This window comes from Equus przewalskii, chromosome 13 (genome assembly GCF_037783145.1).
Source record: "Equus przewalskii isolate Varuska chromosome 13, EquPr2, whole genome shotgun sequence".
In the NCBI taxonomy this organism is placed as follows: domain Eukaryota; kingdom Metazoa; phylum Chordata; class Mammalia; order Perissodactyla; family Equidae; genus Equus; species Equus przewalskii.
Window position 1 is genome coordinate 71,971,445 of NC_091843.1, and position 26,977 is coordinate 71,998,421.

General features: G+C 43.0%; 1 long non-coding RNA gene across 1 annotated transcript; it reads left to right on the top strand.

The window, feature by feature from the left end:
* The first annotated feature begins 223 nt into the window (after positions 1-223).
* Positions 224-11,359, top strand: LOC139075153 (uncharacterized). Its single transcript, XR_011525270.1, has 3 exons — positions 224-313; positions 8,859-8,959; positions 11,141-11,359. It is a non-coding gene; the product is annotated as an uncharacterized lncRNA (long non-coding RNA).
* Positions 11,360-26,977: the final 15,618 nt, after the last annotated feature.

A 26,977-nucleotide genomic window follows, 5' to 3' on the forward strand; every position in this document is an offset into this window, starting at 1 on the left:
TTCTTTTAACTCACTATTCTCACCTGAATGAACTATGATGGCTCCTCCTGTGAAGGTGCACATCTTATATTTTTCCTGTCTCTTTGATTAAAGATGACTTGGCTTATAGGTAGTGAGATGACTAGGTCAGAACCAGGAACCTGCAAGCAAGACATAAGAAGTTTGAGAAGTAAAGTTGAAAATGCTTTGTGATGTAGAGACCAAAGAATGGAACACGGAGTCCTACACTTGGCTCTGAGTCCTCCTGAGATTTACCAACCTCTGACCCGGGGCTATTTGCCTAAACCCCTGGATCTTCCTTTCATCATCTCTGGTAAATTAGGATGATACCTACATACCATGGTTATGTGAGGATTAAATAGAGATTGTTGCATTCAACCACAGGGAGTGGGTGGGGCAATCATAAAGCCAGGGCCCGCTATTTGTTCTTGTGTGTGCCCCTGCAAACCCACTGTAGTGGCTGCCCTCAGCGATGATGTCTTTGGCACGTCTTATAATTCCTCCAGGACAGCTACTCCTAGATGATAAGTCCTGAGGTCACTTTTAGCACAGGTCTCATTTCAGCAACTAGTAAGTCTAGTCTCGTATAATAGCCAAAACTCTGAAATACATTTAAAATTAAAACTTCTCCCCTCTTTCAGCTTAGGCCTGCTTTAGGCTAGAAGCCAAGTGCTTCTTGCCATTCTCCCTCCTCCTCCCACCCCTCAGCATCCCCCAGGGTCGAAGGAGCAGAAGGTAGGGAGGAGAAATAAGGGGCAGGAGAGGTCTTATTTCCCAGCACCTCTGAAATCTGGCCTTGGCTTCCTCTGGGCATTGTCAGAGCCCGTGCTGGGCGCCTTGGACAGTGCCCTGCTGAGCTGCTCTGGCCTCTCGGGATGTTGCAGGCCTCTCCTTTGGCCAGCCCTCCAATAGCACACCCCCCACCTCTTCAGGCAGGAAGCTAGTAGCTTAAGGCCCCTTTCTAAAGGACTATGCCAACATGCCATCTAGAGGTGTTATATCTGGTCTCTCATCCGCCCTCCAACCCCAGCCATTAACAGAAATGAGCACTTTGGGCCTGCTACCTGTGAGAGTGTAGTGACTTCCTAAATGCATCCTCAACTCTGTTGTAGGGGTTTTTTTTTCCTCAGGCATGAATCAGATACCAACCCTCTGTGTCCCCAAAGCTTGAGGAGTCACAAATCAGGTTTTCTTTTCTTTAAAAAAAAAAAACATTTTATTCAGGTATGATTGACATGTAAAAAGCTGTACATATTTAATGTATACAATTTAATAAATTTGTTGATAAGTATATATCCATGAAACCATCACCACCATCAAGGCCACAAATATATCCATCACCTCCCAAGGTTTTCCTCTTGCCTCTTTATTATTTGTGTGCATGTGTGATAAGAATACTTAAGATCTACCCTATTAGCAAATTTTAAGTATGCAATACCATATTGTTAGCTATAGGCACCATGCTGTATTATGCATCTCCAGAACTTACTCATCCTGCATAACTACATTGTACCCTTTGATCATCATCTCCCCATGTCCCCTTCCCCAGCCCCTGGGGCTCACCATTCTACCCTGCTTCTATGAGTCTATTTTAGATTCCACACAAGTGAGAAAATACAGTATTTGTCGTTCCCTGGCTTATTTCATTTAGCATAATATCCTCCGGGTCTATTCATGTTGCAAATGGCAGGATTTCTTTTTTAGGCTGAATAATAGCCCGTTGTGTATCTATATACCACATTTTCTCGAGCCATTCATCCATCAGTGGACATCTAGGTTGTTTCCATATTTTGGCTATTGTGAATAGTTTTGCAGTGAACATGGGAGTGCAGTATTCAGAAGTGGCCTTGCTGGGTCATATGGTAGTTCTATTTATGATTTTTTAAGGAACTCCCATACTGTTTCCCATGGTAGCTGCACCAGTTTACATTTCCACCAACAGTGCACCCGTTTCCGTTTTCTTCACATCCTCACCGACATCTCAGTGGTCTTCATGAAGCCCCTCCCATTCGCCTGTGGTAAGGGGAAACACACTCTCAACTCTCTTGAAACACTCCTCTGCAAGTCCTGCGTGTGTGGTCTGGCATCTTGCATTACATCGTAGGGGTAGACAGCATCTATTGTCTTGTGACTCTAACTAAAGCTGTCAGAAAGAGTTGTGTGTTCAACCCTGTTATATATGTTTGTGAATTTTCAGTGCTAGCATCTGTGCATTGATCCAACAATATTTATGTGCACCCAGACATTGTGCTGGGTGGTGAGAATACACCGTTGAACAAGGCAAATGCGAATTACACAAATTATTTGATTCCAATTGTGGTGAATGCTGCAAAATAAAATGGTAGCCATGAGACTGAATAAGGGGACATACGACAGTAAGGGAACAGGGCAAGGCTTCCCTGGGAAAGTGGCATGGAAGCTGATATTTGACGGATGAGTAGGAGTTGGATGAGACAAGAATGTACCAGAAAAAGAACATGTTGGAGAGGCCATGGGAAGAAGGCCTTTAGCTCTCACTGCATGTTTATCCAAATCACTTTTCATTAACAAAAGCCACTTAGGATCTTCCTTTTTTGTTGTTGAACTTCTTCGCTCCATTGCTCCTTTACCCTTACAAAGCATTCTGGGGAGACGAAGCCCAGACATGATTCCCTCCTGGGCTCCAGGCACTTCAGGTTATTGCCTTATCAGAGGCGTTTCAGTACTTGAGCTTGTTATCTGGTGGCCTTCTCATGTTGCTAATAAGTTCCGAGGAAAGTTTCCAAAATAGAGAGGTATCGGTTTAGTGGCCTGTGGCTCAAACAGTCTGTGAGCTTTCACGTGGAAAACCTGAGCTGGGGAGGAACAGTGACTGCTTTTCCCAGGAATTGGCGAGCCCGCCATCTTCTCTGAGGTCTGGTGCAGAATGAGTGCACAGAAAGCCAAGATTGGCAGGTGCCCTCCACTGGCAAAGGTTTCTGGAGTTATAGCAAGAAGTCTTGGCCACAGTGATAGAGCCCTATCAGAGGCTGTTTCCCTAAGAAAAAAAGAAAGAACATCTGTACTATTAAAGCTGCTGACCAGTTCTCTCCCGTCAGCAGCCAGGCAAACCACCTGTGTGGTGTGACTCTAAACAAGGTAATTGGTGGACAAGCAGGAAACTGAAACAAGAAGGGAGGGAGAAAGATGCCCAAAGGTCAGAGAAGCTGAAAAGAGCACTTCTGGGCAAATGAGCACAAGCAGGCAAGTGAAGTGGATATTTTTGTATAGACCACTTTACAACCCACAATGCTTTGGGCCTTTTCCAAGCATTTTCGCCGACGTGCTCAAGCGAGCCGCGCTTTAAACCCTTTTTAGCATGAGGTGGGACATCCCACCAGAAACAGGCCCAGAGGGATCACATGATATCAGCACTAGGACAAGAAGACAAATCTCGAAGCTCTGCTGTACCCGGCTTTCTGCCAGCCTGCCTCAGGAGCCTGCCCTCTCAGACTTGGTGCTGATCCCCAAGATGCACCTGGTACCTGAGGGACCAGCAAGGTCTCCTCACAGCCCACTCATGTTCTGCCTCCTTGAAATTTAGTTTTTCCTCTAAGAATGTTGAAATAAACCCCTATTTACAGGAGGTAAAATTTCTATACCCCGCCTGTGCTCTCTGGGCCAGGTGTTCCTCACTGCCCTGGCTTCTTCAACCGGGTAAACACCTCCATTGGCTATAAAAATGCCTCCCTTTCTGCCAGCACCACACTTGAGTGTGGCCAATCCACGGATCACTGACGGCCTTCCCAGGCTCCCATCCACCATTGGAGCCACTCCCTCCTTTTGTATTCTGCCCGGAGGTGGGATGCGCTCCATCACAACCAGACTGAGCTTCCACCTAGCAGTGGGGACAGAATCTTAAAGGATGCTCCTAAGCGAATCATTTTCACCAGATTATCTTTATAGAACTACCTGACCATGACTGTTATGGTCATCCAAAATTAGTTTGTTCTCAGTCTTTTTCTTAATCTGTTGTTAAAAAAAAAGTCATTTCTGCTCTTTGCAAAAATTTCAAATATTACATAGTAAATAAAATAAAAAGCAGAAGCCCCCTGTTCTCACTCACCTACCTCAGGCTCCAGAGGTAGCCACTCACAGTGCACACTTTCCTCTTTTGTTCAAACAGGATATCAAACTATAGATCTGCAACTTAATTTTTTACTTAACAACATTGCTTAAACATCATTCAATGTTAGTCCCTGTTGACTTATTTCATTCTTTTTAACAGCTGTATATTACATTCCTTATATCATGCTTTCATAATTTAACCACTCCTGATTAAGATTCATTTTATTCCTAATAATGAAGAACTGAAATCATCACCAACAATAGTCAGATAAATTTTTTTTTTTTTAAGATTGGCACCTAGGCTAACAACTGTCACCAATCTTCCTTTTTTTTTTTAAGGATTGGCACCTGGGCTAACAACTGCTGCCAATCTTTTTGTTTTCTGCTTTATTTCCCAACACCCACCACCCCCCCTGCCCCCCCCCCCCGACATAGTCGTATATCTTAGTTGCAGGTCCTTCTAGTTGTGGGATGTGGGACGCCGCCTCAACATGGCCTGACGAGCGGTGCCATGTCCGCACCCAGGATCTGAACCCTGGGCCGCTGCATCGGAGCACGCGAACTTAACCACTCGGCCACGGAGCCGGCCCCAATTCTCTTTTTTAACTAAATGGTTTAACATTTTAGTCACTATCCCTGCTGACAATCTCTGCCTTATCTTGCCTTATTCACCAAATCCTCTTAAAGCCTGGAAAAACCATAAAAATTTAAAGACTGTTGAGAGGATGTTCAGAAATCACTTACAAATGCAAAAATTTAAAGTACATCAATTTCTAGAAGCGATCAAGTACGTTTTGTTTCTTGAATTCAACAACCTTTTGTGGTATGGCTCCATGCTGTGAATAAGGAGAGAAGAAAAAAAAGCTAATTTCCCTACTGACAATTTTGGACTATTAGATTATATATTTATATGTTTAGGACTTACAATAGTTATGCATTCTGCTCTTTGACCATAATTTTGCATGCATTTGGTTTAGTTCTATATTTAAATGGACTCAAGATTCTACCTCAGTCCTTTGACACTAAGCCTTCCCCTTTCTTAAGACTTTATTTTGATTCATCTCATAGTTAACCAGATTTTATTGTCCACTTTTTTCTCTCATTGAATATCTCTGTTGAGAAATCTGAGGTCAACCTGCTCTTTTCCTCCTTTCAGGAAACTTGCTTTTTCTGCCTAGATGCCCATGGATTTCTTATATTGTCCTTAAAGTTCAGTAACGACTTACTATGTTCCTTCACGTTGATTATTCTGTTATCAGGGGTGTTTTTCCCCCAAAGTCTCTTTCAGTCTACAGAATTGGATCATACTTTATTTCACTGGAGTTTTCTTTAATTTTATTTTTGCATTTTTACTTCCTGTTCCATTTGTTCTGTTCTCTACTTCAGGGACACTGTTATCCCACATGCTGACCGACTGTTGGCTGTCTTTAATATTAATAGTTGTCATCTTCTCTCTGCTTAATTTCATTTATTTGGGGTTTTTTTCCCCCTGAAAATGCTATTTTATTCTCTTTAGTCTGACATCTGCATCACTGAATATGTTTTCAACAATGTTTGTTCTAATATGACTTTCGATGATGGTTTTATTATCCTCAGTTTCTTTCATCACTCTTAGCTTACTTTATCTTCTTTTGCCCATTTTTCTTTGAGCTCTTCATTTTACAATTATTTTCACAAAGGCCTTGTTGACTTTTTTAATTTCTTTGAAAGTATAGATAAATATGCATCTGAAATTTTTTGGTTTGCTGGAATAATTCTTCTTAAGAGTATTATTTTTCATCTGCCTTTTGATTGTTGAGTCTCTTTCCTCTGTTCCCATTTTTTGTTTTTACTTGCTTTTAATGTTATTAATATGCCTAAGTCTACATGAAAACAGGGACTCTGCTCTGGAGGGAAGGCAGTTCTCTCCTGGCTTATACTATCTGTTTACAAATTATGGAGAGGAGTCAGGGGGAAAGCTGGGACGGCTAAAGCTTCACGTTGGGTCTGACTGCTCACAATAGTCTTTAGCCATATCTGCCATATTCTCTGACCTCTTGAGTGAGTGGATCGCCAAGCAGGATGTCAGTAAGGATCATGGTGGGTACTCCCAGCTCTCTCATCTTTTGTTTGATTATTTATGTTCATCTGTAGCTGCTTGTTTGAATCTGATCAATCACTGCAAGGCTGGTTGCCATTACCACTTTTTTATCCACCTTGCCTCGCCTCCTAATTAGGAATTCTATTTTGGAAAGAATAAATATGTGTTGCCCAATAACCTCCCTCCATCTGTCTGACCATCCTCTCTTCTCTGCAGTGTAGACCAAATCCCCAGAGGGGTGTTCTGCCTTTCTCCTGTGTTCCATCCACACCCTCAGTCCTTGCTCTGAGGAAAAGAACTTCACCTGGGCCCCTTATATCACTTACTTTCAGAGAAATATGAATCCTAATTGGAACCCAGAAGGTGCGTTTCAACTCTCTACAGCCTCCCTTGCCCAGTCCAGATTCACCATATTTGGTGAATAATGTAATTTGAGAGTTTAGCTATTTCCTATTTTCATTGCAGATGGACTTTTCTTATCAAAATTTCATTCATTTTAATTTCATGCGTTTTGAGGGTTTCATGGAATGGGTAAAGAAAACCACTTTCACCACCATCTTTTAGCTAGATCATTTTTTTTCAAACTCTCTAATTAATAGATTCCCTGAATTATGAGCACTTTGCTTCATTTAGTTTCAGGCAAAAAAATTATTGAGTAGATATTAAATGCAGAACAGTATGTAAGATGCTGCTTAAGATATAAAAATGAATAAGACGAGACCTACTTTCAAGGAACATATAAGATGAGTAAGAAGAGAAATCCATCAGTAACAGGAGTAAGATGCATTAAATGGGGTCAGTGAATGATCATCATCATTATCATGGTGATCATGATGATGAAATGAGCTATGGAGAGTGTGATCACATCCAGTTGAAGGGTTGACAAAAGTCAAAAGGGAAGAGAAGAAATGATGGGCAACATTCATCCTAAGTAACTTGAGACAGGGTGGCATGACGGCAAGACAACGGGCTTTGGAGTTAGACAGTCACAGGCTCACCTCTCAGATCGTACATCACTATGTGCCCTCGGGAACACCACTCCTCTCTGACCATCAGTTTTGCCTTTGGTAAAAGACCTAACACTATCAACCTGTTATAAGGATCAAGTGGAACAATGTGTGTCAAGATCCCTGCACAGTGCCTGGCTCATAGTAGGTGTTTCATAAATGTTTTTTTTTTTTTGCCTGAAGTAATTCTATTCATTTATCATGCTTCATCCCTTAGTTGCTGTATATGTTGTATTAACTATTTAATACATAGGAAGATTTTTTTTAGAAAAGATGAGTGTTCTTACCCCTTGTTATTATATTTATAATTCTTTACTATATCATTGCTCTATTAACCTTATCTCTAAAAAATCAAATGAGACAATCATGAAAGTGCTCCACAAACTGTCAGGTAATAACCAGCGTAAGGAAAGGGCATTATGCTAATGTATACCTTATCTTATGTTCCATCCTTTAAAGAGAAATCCCAGCGCCCCACCCCTCACCTTGAATGGGAGACACCTTTGGCAGATTTGAACTCGGTTGTACTCTGGTGTCTATTTAGACAATTTCTCTACTGATTGAAGGCCATTTTTCTGAGAATATTTAGAGTCTGCTTGAGGCTAGCTTGGGAAATTGCCAGTATTTTCCATAGAGGTGCAACATTATACCCATAAAAAGAAAAATAGGTCAGAATCTCCTGTAGTTGTGCTCCCTGGTTCCTCAGCTAAAGGTCATTCTTAATCCTCCTACAGCTCCCAGCACGCTGTGTGCAGCGGTTTTTAAAATGTTCCAGGAAGGAAATGGCTTCTATAAAGAAGGGCAGGGAACAGATTCTTCATGGGAGCAAGGGACCCCAAATGTTTCACAATTCCATTTAAAACTGCAAAGATGCGTCCAGCCTGGTGGCATGGTGGTTAAGTTCACATGCTCTGCATTGGTGGCCCAGGGTTCTCAGGTTCGGATCCCGGGTATGGACCTGATTGCTACTCATCAAGCCATGCTGCACCAGCGTCCCACATACAAAATAGAGGAAGATTGGCATGGATGTTAGCCCAGGGCCAGTCTTCCTCACCAAAAAAAAAAAAAAGATGAATTCTAGGGAAACTTCATGGTAGTAGTTTTCCTATAGTTAAATTTTGAGACTACATCCCTGTGTAGAACCTTGGCTGGGACTTTAACCATTAACCTTCTGTGAAAGAGAATGGAGAATGAGAGGATTCCACAGGCCAGAATCACCACACTTGAGTGCAGAGGATGGTATGAAGCATGGCTGGAGAGTTTCCAGTAAACCCAGTGACCACCAAGCTGGGACCAAAGTAAGACTACATTGCTTCTCAGAAACACAGAACTCAAAAGAAACTCTGGGAGTGCCATGGGGCACACTCAGCCTGCTAGGGAAGACGTGGCATTGAACAACACAGAAAACAGCTAGGCCAAGCTGGAAAGCTGCCCCCTTGCTCCCTGAGCACTGCCACTTCTCATGAGGAACCAAGCTGCTCCCAAATCTCGGCCTTCAGCAGAGGCCACCAAGGCTGTTTCCCTCCATCGCCATGAGTATTGTCCCCCAGCTAGACGACATGCGATTTACCATTTCAGAAAAGCAGTTATTTTCAAAAGAAAATTTGTTGTTCTCTGAATATGATCTCATTTCCACCGTTCCTAAAACGACCACACAACTTGAATTCCCTTTTTTCTATTCATAGCAGTTCCCTCATCCAGTTTCAACTCAACTTTGATCAAAGCATGTGTCGCTCCCTCAGACATTTGTCTGGAAATACTGAGTATGTGACTCAGGAACAAACAAGTAAGTAAACATGAGCACGCAGTGTCATCCCTTTGGTTTACTATCCTTTATTTTACAAAAGTGATGCTAATAAATAATAATAATAATAAAGTGATACCTTTATCCAAGTATTAGCTACTAACACATAGAAAAACAAAACTGTACATGTACACATATATATACATATGTGCATAGATAATACATATTTTATATGCACACCTAAATATGTATGTAAATTTATGTATTACATATATAAATTTTGAGACTACATCCCTGGTTCTATGGAGGGAGGTAGTCTCAAAATTTAACTATAGGAAAATTACCACCATACCTAAATATGTATGTCTATAAAATTTGGTGGATACTAATATAATTTACTGCAAAAGTTGTACATATTAAAAGAAAAACATCATAGCAACATCTAAAAAATGATGCTGAAATTAAAAACCATGTCACTGAAAAGGTTAAATGCAGCATATTATCGCTAAGATTCAAGCCTGTTACTTCCTTGAACACACATGCTATACGGATATTGCCTAACTGTGGACAGAAGTACATTCTTTGCTTCCTTCTAGCCCCTAAAATAAAACCAGTTCCTCCAAACCAAAAAATGGTAGGTGTCTCAGTTACTACTGGTAGGTAACTCAGTAAGACTACTCATGTGGTATCTCAGTTCATGCTGGGAAAGTGATGGCAAATGTACTCACTGTGAAATTGGTAAAAATGCCTTGTTTGGCCCACATTCTGTGGCTGCTCCAGGCCTGGGGCTGGGGGATGAACTTCTGCAAAACTCTGCCCACCCTGGGCTCCTTCCGACGCCTGAGCCCAAACATTTCTTGCCCCTTCCTGCTCCCACTCTCATCTCACATCATAATGTGGGCCTTAGCTTACCTCCATCTGGCTATTAGCCCACTTTTGTAGCCTTCTCAGCTTCCCTAAGAGGCCTGGAAGCCCTGAAATAAAGTCAAGATGACTTTAGCAGTTTATTTTCAAACGTACTCTAAAACCTTGGCTACATATTGTAGGGATATCTGGTTACCTTAGCAAAAACACAAAACAAGCATACGTTGACTCTTGTTCCCAAATGAATTTTGCCTTCATTTCTTGTCATTAAACAGAAGTATGCCATTTGGAGATGAGCTGTGAAAACTGGGTTTTATAAATAGATACCAAGAAGATACAAATAATCCTATTCTTCTTAATCCATGTGGCTATCCTTTGGGCCAGTAGCAAAGAAGCCACTCTGGCAAGGGGCTTACCCTGGGGTCTACAGATGCCCAAGGGGCTCTTGGGTAGAATTCTAGAGGTCTATAAGTTTGGATGGGGAAAAGACCCATTTATTTATTTTCATTAACCTGTAACTGAAATTTAGCATTTCTTTCAATTATGAAGATAGGTAACAAACTATAAGTTACCTATGACTTTGTCACCATTAGTTGTTTCCAATACCTTGAAATATCATTAACATTCATCACTACTTTTAAGATACAATACTTACTAAACCCATCAGTAGATCTTATTTAATGTGTTAATAAAGAAGCATCAATGTTACATATCACATATTTTTTAAAATGTGTTTGATAACTATGCTTCAATATAATTGGTTTCCTTAGTATCCTACGTATTTTGTTTTATATTTTAAGAACATCATTCTGAGAAGCAGTCTATAAGCTCTAACCAGACTTCCAAAGGGGGCTATGGCTCAAAATCAAAGATTGGGGATCCTCGCACTAGGGTTTTATAAGATGAGCTTGAATTGTTGCTTTATGAATACATCAATCACAATAGAAACATAGCAGATGATAATGACCAATGCTTAAGGAATTTGCTTTAAGCATGGGCTTCTAACAGGTGTTCAATCCTCCTGGGACAAGAAACTTCAATGAAAGGGTGGAGAGACAAAGGACCTATTGTCAGCAAGCTTTCGGAACTGCAAGGCAAGCCACTGCACAACCATAGGCTTGATTCACTGGTTGGCCTCCTTTCTTCGGATTGCTGAGATTATGATATTCTTGTCTTCAAGGATGATTATAGGTTACTAGGCCTACAGGTTCAAAACTGCCCTCTGCAGCTATTTGTAAATTCCTCTGACTATTTATTACCTGTTGACTTCCCTGGTTCTTTGCCGTAGAAGTTCCAGCTTATTACTTTGACTTAGGGTTTCATTAGAACTTTACCAGAAAAGTTCCTTGTCTCCAACAGAAGTTAACTCCATAGAATGATCTCCTACTGGACCTGAGATGATTCTTCCCTCAATTTCAACTGATTCATATCCTTCCTCAACGGCTGACTCAGAGTCATGACTCAATAATGACGACATCATTTTAAGCTTATAAAATTTGAAGAGAACCATGGACAGAAATAGAAGGGGAAAACATGTAAAATGAATGATAGGAATAAAAAGAAAACATACCAAATGAATGACTACAGTGTTCTTTTGTCTTGGAATAAAATAGAAACTTTACTAATGGTAACATAATTTACATTTGAGTAGTGCTTTTATGGTCATTATTTTTGTCCGGTGCCCTTAACAACTCTGTCAGCAGTCACAAAAGCTGAATCTCAGACAACCTAAAGGACCAGCCCGAGGCCCTAGATTAGAAAGTGGGGCACCAGCCAGAGCTGGGGGGCTAGGCCTTCTGCTCTGGGGGCGTGGGCTACTCCTCAACACAAAATCTGAGAAGCCCAGAGCCCTTGAGGGTACTGCTCTAGGAAAACTAAGTAAACAAAAGAAACAAACACTGTGTGCTGATTGAAAACTAAATAAGACTCAGGAGAAAATAGTAAACATAGGCACAATTCCCAGGTTTTCTGAGAGAGAAAGTTCCTGATGTTTATAACACTCACTGAAGATAGAAAAGAACAGAGAAGCATTATTGGCCATTCTAAGCAAAAGAAAAAAATGATAATACACATAGAAGATAGCATCTAGCAAAAGAAACTGGAGTCAAAAACAAGTGAGAATTTACTTTAGGTTATATTTTAATTTTTAACAAGTTTATTGCTGATCTATTCATAAGTTTGGTATATTTTGATATATATATTGAAATATTATATATATATATTGCATTACCTATATGATCTATATATGATCTATAATATGAACAATAATATCTTAAATTGTTTTAAAATATATTTCTTAGTTTTCTGAGTAATATCCAACAAAAAATATTATGTAACACTCTTTGGTTTTATTCAAAAATGAATAAATAACCTTTGGTTATTTTTGTTTTGTTTTTTAAGGATCTCTTTCCCAACTACGGGGAAAGCTTAGTGCTCATAAAAAGAAAAGGAAAAAAAACAAGGAGGACGGAGGGCCCTGGCTAGTCTCTAAGCACCGAATGTGTAAGCGGTTGCTACACAAGTTTCCAGATCCTGACTCAATCTCAGGGGCCAGAGCTGTGTGTGCTCCACAAAAGGCCCTTTGAAACTCCTTCCCCTTCCTGGTGTGACAAAGCCCTGGGTGACTGACCTTTGAGGGACACACACATTGGTTTGGCTTGGCCTCTGATCTCCCATGAAGGACTGTGAGCCATGCTCATCTGTCTGGGATCTGCTGCCTACTTCTCCATTATATTTAGCTCTTTGGTTATTTTCCTAATGAGCTGTCTGTTTGCCTCCAGCCTTCCAGCCAGAAGATGAATGTGTGCAAATCATAAACTAAGTATCCAGTGCTTGGCACCTACAAGGAGCTGTTCTATACATTTTGCAATCCAGACATCTAGAGATGCTGCTGGGGCTGTCTCTTTACTCTGTTGGCCCCGCGGCTGGGCAGGAGCACATCCCTGTAGCTAGAGCTGACCCTAGCCTTGCACTCACATTCTCTCAATGACTACCTTGACAGCTGCCCTTCCCCACCTCTTCCCACCTTGCTAGCTTTGCTAAGGCAGCTAACAGGCAGACCACGCACATGCTTAGGGCAGCGGCAATTCAGAGAGAAAAGAAAAACTGAAAATATTTTAATCAACCAGGTAGTTACCATGGGAGAATTTTTTACATTTATGTTGTGGCTTTGAATAGTCTATTTTGAAATATATATGGCGGGCTGGGGGAAAAGGAATCAATATTTTTGCTTCATGGGGACTCTAGGGTTCATATCAGGCCCTGCTTTCTAGTGTCCTACAGATTGGTTTTTGCCCCTCCCTGCTCCCCAGGGCATCTTGCACCCAACGTGGACGTGACTCAGAGTTCAATCCTGCTGGAAATCTGGGGCTTGTTGAGCCTCAATCTACCTTAACAAGCACTTTTTAGCTCATGTGGTTCCACCCTTGCACAACCCCAATTACCTAAGGAAATTGTAGAAACCCAGTATTTTCCGTCTTTAGAGCCAAATGATATGTTGGTAGTAGTTTGGAATCTTTATTTTCATGGAGTTGATGAACACCAAAATATATACAGCTATCTTTTCACACATATAGAGTATTGCATGACCCCCACCTTTCTTGTCTTCTAAAACACTTACATGCATATTTTAACTAGGTCACACAAGATTCACTATATAAAATGGACATGATTATTTTTTATTTTAAGGCCTAGGACGTGCTATGTAACCAAGTTCTCCATAACTGTGAGAAGCAATTTGTACGCCATGGTAGAAAAGCCCACCATTGATGTCCATGAGAGTCAACCTGGATGGGCACGCGGCTGCTGTGCCTAAGTGGTTTTCTGTACAAGGCAACACCAAAGGATAAAGGAACCCAGAGAAGCTTTGGGGTTGATTTAGCAGCTGTTTGATATCATCAAATACTGTATGAGGGCTTGATTTCAAAAAACTTTGATATATTAAAAAATATACAAATTTGCACAAAAAATAAACCAGGTAGACAGTGTACATCTTTTTTTTTATGAGGAAGATTGGCCACGAGCTAACATCTGTTACCAATCTTCCTCCTTCTGCTTGAAGAAGATTGTCCTTGAGCTAACATCTGTGCCAATCTTCCTATTTTGTATGTGGGACACTGCCACCGCATAGCTTGATGAACAGTGTAGGTCAGCACCACAATCTGAACCTGCAAACCCTGGGCTGCCGAAGCAAAATGTGCAAACCTAACCACTTTGCCACCGGGCCAGCTCCTAGAGAGTGTACATCTTTTAGAGGACTCAGAACAGCACTTCTTAGGAAAAAAAAAACTACATTGCCCAGATATAGTGTAGGCTTTTAAATTTAATTTATATATGACTTTTAGAAACAGTTTTGGAAAAAATAAAAGTATATGCAGAAGATCTATTCATTTGATTGGGAGTGAGAACTTTTAAATTATACTTTCTGAGCTCAAACAGCCAGTACATCCCCTCACCGCCAGCACTCTCCCCATGCCTTTTCTTTCCCTGGTAACTTTGTGCTGGGCAGGAACGAAGGGGCCGAAGTTGCAAGGTCTACTTGTCATTGTGTGCCTCCCTCTCCTCCTCCTGCCCTGACAGGAAGAAACCACGGGACCTGGGATTTTGTAAACAGGAGGTTCTTGCTCAATGCTCTAGGGAAGGTAAACCCAAGCCTTGGCAAAGGGGAAAACGCCTCCCAGTTTCCAAAACTGGACAGTCAGGCCTGGTTTGAACCATGTGATCCAGCTGCACCGGAGTAAGTCTGGGTGGCCACTGTGGCCACATTAAAGAAAACACACAGCAACTTGAGGACATTTCCCCTGAAGTTTTGGATGGAAATGCAAGTGGGAGGAGAAGCTGTGACGGGCCCCAACCTCTTACCCTCCAGGTCCCTGGTCGCCTTAGGACCTCCAGGACACACTGCTCCCACTGTGGTTTGGAATTTGCTTGTTGAGACAAAGAGTTTGTTGAGCCTTACACATGAATGAAGAGCATGTGGAGAAGTCAGCTCGCTGACCACTGCTTCCCCCAGCGATTTCTCTCCCACAGCCCTCACCGAAAGCCCTCCATGGAAAAATCAATCTCCTGGCTTTATATCTGCCCTCTGGCCTAGTCAGAGGTTGCCAAGCGCAAAGCACTACGGGGGACTCCTGTCGCAAAGCAAACAGGGTCTGAGCGGCCGGAAGGAGAGAGCTGCTCTTTAAAAGCTTTTAACTGCTGTTATATTTTAAAAACCACTTACCGAGGAGGTGAATTATTTTCTACTCCTCCTTCCCCAGAAGCACAGCCATTAAGGTTACCTAGAAACCTGTCCAGGAAGCATGTGGCAAATAGCAACCGTGCAATAGAAACATCCGGATCTGTCATCTAATAGGAGATGGTATTGGCAAGGTCATATTTGGGTAGAGGCGGAATAGGAAACTTAATGAGTTTGCACGTCCTGGCTATTTTGGGGGCTAATGACCTGTGGTTTAGAAGGGGGCTTTTTTCTTAACTCGTCTGGGAGGGCGCTTGGTTGGTATAAGTTGGAAATGAGAGAGATTTGAGATTGGATGCTACTTGTCCTGGAGACTACCCCGTGGAAGGACAAAGCACAGGGAGAATTCAAAGGCTCAGAAGGCGTGGCCTCTACTCTGGGAGAACTTCCGTCTATTGGGGATGTGATGGACACAGAGGATGACCTGAGAACAATTCTCTTTTTAAGTTTCAGAAGCAAAATAATAGACCATGAAGGAATATCTACTAGGGAGACGAGATTTCAAGGTGAAGGTGATTTTCAATAAGGTCTTGAGAGACACTGAGGACAGCGAAGAAGATGGGAGAAAAGCCGAGGTGGGCAACTGGCATGGCACGTCAGCCAGGTGCCTGTGCTGAGGACGTGAAACAAAATAACCAGAAGATGTGTTGACAGAATGAGAAAAGTACAGTGATATTTGGATGTTTTAATTTTCATGATTGTCCGGGTGAAAAGGGGAGATAACTCCTGTTTCTTCATACCTCTAGCTCCAGACTTTTGGAAAAAAGCCTCCACATTATGAAACCTGTTTTTTGCTTTGTTTCTGTTTGGTTTTGTTTTGTTTTGTTGTTTTTTTTTTTTTTTTTTTTTTGCTGTTTCTAAAGAGCTTATTTCTAATGCGTATTTCATTTCCAACCAACACCCTTTCTATGTCAGATGAGGTGATAAAATTTGTAATTATAGAGAAGCAGCAAAACCCTGACTCAGCCACTTCACCGCGTAGCCAGGCCACAGACACAGGGCGTCGGGAGAGCCAGCCGCTGTGGAAAAGGCAGCAGGGAGAGGGGACCACCAAAACAACGGCGTAGGAATATTTGCTGTTCCGGTTCCTTTTTGCTTTACCCCAGAATATATCTTTTTTCCAATTCAGCATGAAGAAGGGTAACTAATGAAACTGTAATTCTGGAGGGTAAGCTATCTACAAAACTTGTGAAAAATCAGCTGAAAGCCGTAAGGCGAGCTATGGGACAATTCCTGGACTTTCCACGCTGACTGCTTTCTGTTCAAAAGTCGTCACTTCTACCAGGGCATCTGCGTGAGTCAGTAAAACACGGCCACAGAGGCTTGAGCAACCACGGAGAATTAGACGCTAAAAACACAGACAGGAAATCTCCATAACGCAAACAATTCTCAGGAAGGGAAGAGGAGTTCATGATAAAAGCCTGGCTGACATACCACACTCCTCTCAAATTACAGAAAACCCACGCTGTCAACCTGAGACGATTGAGCAACCGTCTAGCCAGTCTCGCGGGCTGCCTGCGTGCTTGCCGAGAGAGCGCTGGCGTCAGCAGGCAGGGAGCGCTCACCTGAGGCCTTGGCCAGCCTTCTCCGATGGTAGGAGGCACCTGCCCTCAGCTCCTCTGAAAACGGATGAGGCTCTTACACACCTGCACCTGGTCTCCCCAGTGCCCTTGCGAAGGAGAGGAGGCAGGAGTTCCAAGGCTTGAATTGGAAGTCGAAAGGCTTAGTTGCACCTCTGACGTACCGTGGTCTCAGGAAATTCACTTGAGGCCCCTGTAAGACTCAGTCCCCCCATCGTCAAAAGGATGTGAATCCCCCTTACCTATTCTACAAAGGTCAGGTATTAAAAATGCCATACCAAAGCATGGTTCTTTATGGGTGCGAATGTGTGTATGTGTGTCTAGGGATAATAGGTTTTTGGGTTCTTTTGGCTTTACTGTTTCCTATTACCCTGATGCCTCGGAGTCAGTCATAATCTATTACTTAGCAAAGTTTCAGTTTGCATGTTTCCTCTCTCATATAAAACACATACAAACACACGCAAAGAATCAGAATTCTTTCCTTTTCTTCAACCCCAGTATGTCTCTTGACTGAGGAAGAAAAGGATGGAATTTACATTACAAGCCAAGAATTACTCATAACGTTGCATACGCTCATGAGAACATATTACACAAGCGAGCATCATTCTTCCTGTGTGCCCTGAGGGGTGGGGATGGGGGTGAGGTTAGTTCGACAAAGCTAAACTCTGCGGGACTTGGTTTTCACAGTGTTTGGGGTTGTTTCTTTGCTTGCTCACTCCGTTGAAACATCCATATCCTTGTGTCCGAAAGGTGCTCAGTCCGGGTAGTCACGCCCCTCCGGTCAGCCCCACCCAATTCCACTAAAGCGAGAAATCAGCCAGGCACCCGGAGAGCCCCTCCCCCACCCGGCGAGGCCTGGAAGGAAAAGGGAGCTCGGGAGAGGCCACAGACGGTGTCCTACTTTCTCGGGTCCCCAAGGATCCTTTTTCTTAGTAAAAACCTGAAAGGACCAAAAACTATATATCTCAAATCAAAGCACAAGAAATTCAACCAGCCGTAGAGATTTTTGTAGGAGAACTTTTAGGGGACAACAGAATTTGAGATTTCACTAGGTGAGAAGTGGGATTGGATTTCAGTAGAAAAAAATCCCGAGGGAACCATTAGCGGAAACTAAGAATGGGGATGTATTCCCCTCTAAATGCAGTAGAGAAGAGTCAGGAGAGCTGGAAAGAGGCAGGTAAGAGAATCACCTTTGCATGGCCTGGGGACGCTACCTGCTGTACCTTCAAGTTCGGGCCAGCAGCAGTTCCCTTCGCTGTCCTGCAGATGAAAAGCTTTCCCTGCCGCTCCTCCTCTCAAGTTAATTCTCTTCAGGTGCTTCTCTGATGTAAATCCGGGGTATTACTCGGGCTCCTTCTTGTTCCCTTCACCCTTTCACCACCACCTCCCCCCCGTCCTGCCCTGGCCTGTTGTTTCTCTCCAGTTCTAACTCCATCTTATCTCTTTCCCCCAATTTCAAAATTCTGCCATAATCCTCAGAACAGATCGACTCTAGTAGTTCACGTTTTTTTTTCCAGGCGCAAAAAAAAAAAAAGTTCTGGGTGGATCTGCCAGTTCATGGCCGCCTCACCTGCGTTTCAATCATTGTCTCTGTGAACAAGCCCCTCTTGGGTTTCCTGCCAGAAAAATATTTGGCAAGTTTCGCTTGAATTTATACAGGACACACTTTTGAACATGTAAACAATATACAAGGCCAACTTGTTTTGGGAGCTACGAATGACAAAAGTCTCGAAATCCAAATCTGTGCCAAGTTAGTTTTGCCCTTAAAAAAAAAGTGCTTATGAAATACTCGAATCTCTTCAGTTAGCACAAATACAATGGGTGACCTAAAAGTTCAAGTAATGGCCCAGAGTGAGGGGAAGTGTATGTAATGTTGACTCCGGTTTACAGAAAGTGAATCTGAGTCATGACAAGATCCTGAAATTCTGCACGATCTCATTCTGCCTGTAAATGCCCTGGACTCAATGGTAAGCAAACGTGAACTCTGGCCAGGCAGGCAGAAGCACTTTGTTTTCCATTGTGTGGCGACACCAGCCTCCCATTGCTTCTGACAAAGGCCTTCGTCAAGCCGGTGTGTCATCGTTTGCGTTTGCCACGGCCGCAGCTCGCCGGCTGCGCGCGAAGACCCGCTCCCCGACTTGCCAGTAACTCTGGTCTCCCCGGGCGCGAGGCCAGGCCGGCCGGTCCACGCGGGATGCAGCGCCACCTGCTGGAAGCCGAGTGATAGAGCCGCAGACGGGACTAGACCGCGGAGACCAAAAAGACCAGCGCTGGGTGCCCTGTTGGCTTCGGGGCGACAGCCAGGCCTGACTGGAAGGAGAACAAAAACAGTAGCAGAAATACGCACCGTTTATCCAAACCAATCCTCCAGGCTACATGCCATCCTTTCCTCTCTGCGGAGTGTGGTGTGGTGTGTGTCCACGCGCCCCTGTCGGGAGCTATATCATGGTTGGACATTTGGGTGTGTCTGTCTGTGATCTCCTCCTCCTCCTCCTCCTTGCTGGATTTGAAGGAATTCTACAGCTGACAGAAGCCTCTCCATCAATTATCCCATTTAATCTCCACTATTCTGTACACGTAGATAAAACAGTCAGCCTAATAAACTGCCAGCACCCTGGCTCTCCTCGTAGAATTACTCATACCCTAACCACGTTGCAGGATGACAGCTAACTAATGAGCTTTCCCCTTTTCAAAAGACTTCGCCCACATGGAAACAAAGACTGTCCCAATCCCCCAGCCGGGGAGGACCGGCTGGCAGCAGGAGGCGATCAAGGCTGACTCGGAGATGAAGTCAATTCCAGCCGGCCGTGGGGTGGAGCGGTCTGATGTCAAGCGTCAACCCTTCCACGCGGCCGGGGGTGGGTATGTCAGAAAACTCAGCGCGTCGGCATGTGTGGGCTTCTGCCAGAATCTCGTTGGCTCTTTAGAGATTTGCTGGCGGATGCCACAATCACCAGGCGACTGTCCCAGCCTAAGAGGTCACTGACTGAAAACCATGTGCATCTGTTAAAGCAGAAGGCCCGAAAGACAAAGCAAGGAAGGGTGCTGCTGCTTTGGCAATGTAGAAGTGTTTGCTGACAGTCCTAGGAACGCCAGTGACCCAGGCGATGGAGTCTTCTGGATTTTCCTGGCGACTGAATAATAAATACTACAATATCCTGAGGACTCTTTTATGCCAGGCAGTAGGCTAAGCACTTTACCTTTGGGGTTTTTTTTTTTTCCTGTAATCCTCACAACTGCCCTATAAGATAAGCACTATGATCAACCCTGCTTTACAGATGAGGAAACTGAGGCCCAGAGAGGTTAAATGGCCTGTCTAAGGTTACACAGCTCAGAAGAGTAGAGGCAGGAGTCCAGGCCCGGTCTCGCTGGCCCAAAGACTATGCTGCTGGTGTTTACTCTGCTGCTTCCCAGCTGTGAGGGCCCTATAGGCCTTGAACTGTGCTGCGGTTTACTGTTTATTTCAGGGCCAAAATGACTCAGCAGCCACATGACCACACCACTCGTTTTCCTGACCCCCTGCATATGAAAGCAGGGCTTGAGGAAAGGGCTTTCGTCCACTTTGTTTTGAGCCAGGGCAACAGACTGGAAATGGTTGGAACAAAGAGTTCTGGGTCAGAGGTCAAGGGCAGTCTGGACTGTGACAGCAAAAACAAACAGGGCCTCTCACGGCGGCCGTCAGTGCCATGTGGGAACCCGCAGGCTGGGCCTTGCACACACGTCTCCGAATGGAATGGACCGGGTCTGAAGGGCAGCCTGGCCTGTTCTTAGGTTGTGGGGGCAGGTGGGGAAAGCACTGTCCTGGATTCGACTTCCAGTTCCACCACATTCCTCATGCCGCATTCTGTGGAACTTGTGGGACAGATGCAAGGAGCAGCATATGGCAGCAGCATCTCTGAGAACTTCAGAGATTCCAAGGCTTCTCAATATAAAGCGGCAATAATGGCACCCACCACACTGAATTGTGGGGTAATGTGAGCCAAAGTATGAGAAAGTGTGGTTATGCTCCAGGGCTCTGTAGAAACAGTTTTATGGTTATCAGTTCCCCAGCAAAAAAAAAAAAAAGTACTATTGTTCTCATTAATTCTGCCATGCACTTGAATGAGAAATGGCAGAGGGATATTATCCTGGCAGTCTTTGCCCTCTGGTGAAAGCTTTCTGGACAGAGGTACATAGTTTGAAGTTTCCGGGAGGTAGTTTGACCTGGCTGGGTAATCAGACGGACGTGTCCATCAAAACCTAAGTTCACTTCCACCACAGGCAGTGCTATCTTCTCCATTAAGCCAACCAGTCCTAAGGGCAAAAGAAAATGGTGCCAGGTTTACGTCTAAAGGCTCTGAGGGGCACTGGATGGATGAGAGGGAGAGAGAAGGGAATGCTGAAGCCCGGTCCTCCCCGTGGGAGCAGGGAAGCTGAATATGCCAGCCTCTCCCCTTCCTGGGTTCCAGGGGAGCCCCATTCCCTGGGGGAAACTGGCACTCTCTAGCTGGCTCAGGCCTCAGGCCTTCAGACAAAAGCCTCTTGTCTGGGAGGGCTGGGGGATGCCACACAGCCACTTCTTCCTAACGTGATGTTTGTTCTGAATGTTATCTAGGTCCTGAAAAGCGATTTCCCTGAACTGACTTTAAAATATCCTATATGATAAGTGGACAGTTGTCAGCAGCATGTGCGTCTCCCATTAGGGGAATGGTTAAGGAGAGGCTGGCATATTCTACGCTGTTTATGAGAGTTTATCAACAGGTGGAGGAGGAGCGCCATAACGTAAAGGAAGGCTTGCGTTAGGCTCTGACGTGAAAATCAGAGAAAAATGCTGCCTGCAGAAGCGTATCATGGTAGGAACTGACATACGAAAGATAACTGGTAAACCTAATTGTCACAATCTGTCATGGTGAACACGGGATCTCATGCATTTGTGAAAACCCATGGAACTGAATGACACAAAGATAAAACTTAATGTAAATGATGGACTTGAGTTAATAACAGTGTTTCAATATTGGTTCATCAATTTAACAACTGTACCACCTAATGCAGGATATTAATGCTAAGGGAACCGTGTGTGGGGAAGGCTATAGGAAAAATATTTGTACTATCTGCTCAATTTTTCTGTAAACCTAAAAGTCTTCTAAAAAATGAAATCTATTACTTTTGTTAACAAACTAAAAATAAATGAAAAACTAGATGGAAATAAATCAAAATGCTTAATAGTACTGTTTCTAGATGATGAAATTATGACCAATTTTTTTATTTTTACTTTTTGTATTTTCTACATTCTAATTTTGTCTATATTTATGTGTCACTTTATCAATCAGGTAAAACAAATTGTACAGTTTTAAAATCTTGTCTGAGGGCCTGTTCTCTGAGGCAGAAACTGTATTTGCTCAAAGTGATCTGTTGTCTAGTTCTTTCTACACAGTAGGAACTTAATACATTTTGCTAATAAAACATAAGCACCTTTGTGTTTTTGGTTTTTTTTGAGAAAGATTAGCCCTGAGCTAACTACTGCCAATCATCCTTTTTTTGCTGAGGAAGACTGGCCCTGAGCTAACATCATGCCCATCTTCCTCTACTTTATATGTGGGACACCTACCACAGAATGGCTTGCCAAGTGATGCCGTGTCCGCACCCAGGATCCCAACGGGCGGACCCTGGATCGCCAAAGCGGAACGTGTGCACTTAACCGCTGCACCACCGGGCCGGCCCCATAAGCACTTTTAAATATGTCCTCAACTCTGTGAGCCTCGTAGCCTGAAAGTTTGTTGCCTCATGGCTCAGAAGAGGGCATCAGATTAAAGTAATAATTGTGAGAGGAAGGAATCAGATGTTAAGTAATTTGCCCAAAGTCAAGAGAGAATTCACACCTGGGGGGAGGGGTCAGAGCCCACACTCCCAACCCTGTTCTCAACCGCCAAGCACAGATCTAAAACCAATTATTGATGTAGTTGCTTATTTAAAACAATTTGTTATTAAAATAATATTTATAAATTTTATTTTTTCATTTCAACTGAGTTAAATGAATAAATATTAATTCAAACAGTACTATGATTAGTATTATGTGTGATTAGTATTATGACTAGTTAAATGCTAGGTTTAACTTGAGACCTGACTTTAAACTTTGTGAACTACTTTGTAAATGTTGGATATTTCGTGGAGAAAATAAGAGGATGTAGTTGCCTCTTAATTTTTACATCTTCTGTTTTCATAGGAACCAAGTTAGTCTCTCGCATACTTTATACTAACATCATCCGGAAGGCGTGAGTGGGAGTCCCCTTTTGAAAAGACTTTCTCATTCTCGTCCCCTCCACCCACCATAGTCTCACCTGTTCCATCACTTTAAAACTTCACACGAGGAATATTTGCTAATTGGAAATTAATTGCACGTGTTTGCCCATCTATCCCTTTCCTTGCATCTTCAGACCCTTTGAAGGTTGTCACCTTAAACCCCTTGAAAAATGAAATGTCCCCTGGAGTTAGAGAGGAACAGTGACATGCTGTGAAACCTGTGACCACTGTCTTCTCATTATTTGGGGAGATTTAATTTTTAGAAATAGACAATATATGAGAAATCTGATGACTAAGAAAGTTGAGTGAGCTGTATAATGCAGTGTTTAGTTCCCAAAGGAGTGCAACCCAAAGTAACATCACCAGTAAAAGTGATACAAAGGCAATTCCAAAAGAGTCCCCAAATTGCCTTGACTGATGACAGTGCTATTGGAATAAACTCATTGCCTCCCAAGACCATTACTTCAATGATGATTATTAGGTGTCTATGTGTTAGCATGTTTGTTGTAAAACTCAGTGTGACACAGCATGAGTGGTACCTCACACGTACATTGAATTCGAACATACAGACAACCACACGGCTTCCCTTCTTGCCGACTCTATGGATTACAAACCTAAATACAAGCTGCGGAAGAAGATTTCACTAGAAGAAAGAGTTCCATGGCCAAGAAAACATTAAGCACAGGGCTAGAGTATCTTTGAGACTGTTCACAACACAAAGATTCCAAGATTTAGTATTTCAGAAGAGCTTCCGGCAGCTTGAATTATTTTTCAGCAGTGAGTTTTCACTGAATCAACTACTTCTTTCTCCTTTAAATGGTGATAATCATTTATAGGCTGGTATTAAGAATGTCATCACTGAGAACTCTTTCCTGTGACTCATTGGCACTGAGCTCCTGAACTGAATTAATTTGCCCAGAAAGTACCTTCAAATACCACTTATCCAGAATGCAAATAACCAGAGAGCTCAAAGAACCAGATTTATTTTCTGCACTCAGCTTTTCTAGAAGGAAGAGGAAAACAACAATATTATGACTACTGCAACTACTACTATTACCAGTAATAATAATACTGGCTGCTATGCATTGGTAAGTACTATTAAGGACTGTATAGTTTAATTTTTTTAATTGAATAGGTAACACATTACTTGCCAGAATCAAAAAGGTATAAAAGAAACATAGATACAACAAATTACATATATACAGATTTTTTTCTTTCCATTCCTTTCCCCATTCCCTTGGTTCCTCTCTCCAGAGGCCGCCACAATTATTAGTTTATTAGGTATCCTTCCAGGGTAACAAAACAAGCATATATTGTTATATTGTAAATCATATATATGTGTGTGTGTATATATACATATATATATCTCCTAATGCATTTCTCACATAAATTTTAGCACTCTATTTATACTGCTGTACATCCTACTTCTTTCTTTTAATATCTCTGAGTCAGTTCTATATATAAGCTTCTTTCTTTCTAATGGGTACACGGTATATTATTTCTGGATGTATCAAATTTTTTTAAAATAGAAACTTAAATGGAACGGAAAGTTTCTTACAGATTTTTTTCAATCTCCTACATTTATTGCACTCTATAATAATAACTAGTGTTCATTATGATGACACTGGCATGTCTTTGGAATATTAAGAAAAGACTAAAATTTTTGTTCAGTATAATTTTGCTTTAAAGCATATTTTCATTGGAATTGTATTTGGAGATCAAAGCTTCCTATCCATCCATTGAAAGAGTCCTGTCATTCATCACACACAGTATTCTTTGCTGCCACTAGGTGGTAGTCCAACCATAATGTTGTTACCTGAGCCTCAGGAACCTGTTCCCTACACACAGGTCCTAGCTTAGGCTCCATACTGGACAAAGCCAGTCTTGAATGAAATCGCACCGTGTGAAGTATGTTTCCAAGCCCACTAAAGTTTACACAGAACCATGGAGTGAGGATGACAGAGGTAAAGCACTCTATTCAGGAAGCAAAACTCTACCCACAATGGTACAGAGATGACTAAGGCTGGTAGGGCATGAGTGATAGCCCCTCCTGGTGATGCCTTCAATAGTAACTTCTCCCACTCCAGGGATGGCCCAGTGATGCTGAAAGCTGACGCAGATATCTTCCATGACCTTCCAACTACCACAGCCTGCCCAATATGTGCACTGGGGAAAGGAAGTCTGAGAGAGAAGCAATGTGGCGGCCTTAGGTCTGTGCTGGTCCTGCTTTGGCCTGGGATGTGCCCTGGGCTAGCAGTTCAGCTTCTGCCAGCACAGGCGATTTGCCTCAGGAGGCAAAGATCCAGATTTCCCCTGTCTGTGAACAAAGCTTTTCTCCCCATTTCCTGGAGTTCCTTCAGTTACATTCAGTTTCCCAAGTAAGTTCTGAGCCACTTCCCAAAAGAAATACATGGACCTGCCAGCCTTAACGGAAGCCAAATCTCCACATCTAGGTCAGTTTGCAAACATGCCGAGTGCGTGGTATACTCACAAATGCTACAGTGACACAGAAAAAGAAGCACTCTGTGTGAGCCAGGGGACTAGAAAGGTTTCATGAAAGAGGTGGCACTGAGAATGAGAACTGTAGTGCTTGGAGCTGGAAAGGGCTGTGGCGAACATCTGGGCAGGGTGTTTCATAGAGTCCCCCAGGATCCTAGGGGTGCAAGGAGGTACCTCAGGAACCATCCTGGGGGCCGAGCAAGGAGGAGTCCCAACAGTCAACCCCCACTTCAGCCTAAACAGCTCCAGTTTTGGGGGTTCAGCACAAGCTATGTTTGGACAAAGAATCCCACTGTTTTTTGTTTTTGGTTTTGGTGAGGGAGATTAGCCCTGAGCTAACATTTGTTGCCAATCTTCCTATTTTTGCTTGAGGAAGATTGTCACTGAGATAACATCCATGCCAACCTTCCTCTATTTTGTATGTGGGATGCCTCCACAGCACGGCTTGATGAGCAGTGTGTAGGTCTGTGCCCAGGATCCAAACCTGTGAACCCTGGGCCACCAAAGGGGAGCAGGTAAACTTAACCACTATGCCACCGAGCCAGCCCCTCTTCTTTCTATTTTAAGTTGGAATCACTGATCTAGTCCAAACTGCTCATTTTACAGATGAGAACATTGAAGCACACTGGGGACCTGCCTAAAGTCACACACGGTGGAGAACATTTTGGATATGCTGAAGAAGGGAGAACACATGGGAACAAGAAAGAACCACATCTCATTTGATCCACACATTAGAAAAGCAAGTTTGTCCAACCATAGGAACCTAAAGGCAGTTTGTATTTACCTCCTAGGTTCTAAGAAATCCATTTTCTCTGACCAGAGACACAGACATTGAGCCTCAGATGCAACACATATTTAATACTTACTAAACCCCAAACCTATGTCCACAGAACTTGAAAAGTAATAGAATACACGTCCATGGTCCACATGAGTTTTTTCTCTTTTCCGTCTTTTCACTTACTGTCTTAAAGCTATTTACTACTCTGTCAAATTACAATTAAGAAAAAGGCAGCTCTCCCTCCTGGGGCTACGTCGCTGACCGTCACTGACTCTGAGCCAGGCTTAGCAGTAAATACGCTGGTAGACGTTTGGCAAAAAATCCTCTTATTGTAAAATATTTCCTCTTTCTCACCAACTTGTGTTTCCCCTTATTTTACAAAATGTGGAATTAATTTCAGACTAAATTCAAGAGCTGGGGTCAAGACATAAATTGGGAAAACCAAGAGTCAGCACGAAAAGATTAACTTGAAAAGTGGTGGGAAATCTATAATTCAGGTCACAAGGAAAAGGACCCTCTTGCTTTTCTACTCTGCTGATGAAGAGAAAACAGAAGGTGTCCCCTCAGTTTCCTGCTGTATTCAGGTGAAAGAAGCCCAGCTCAAACCAAATTAAGCAAAAAAAGAGAATTTACAAGCCCAGGAGTTGGGAAAGTGCAGGGGTGGAGCATGCTTAAGGTGGCAGGTGCTCACATGGTGTCATCAGGCATCTATTTCTCCCTCTCTTGCCTCTGCTTTATTCTGATTGACTTCATCCTCATTCAGGCTCTCCTGGAGGGAAGGCAAAACTCCGACAGTTGTAGGCATGCAAACTCAAAGCCCTCCA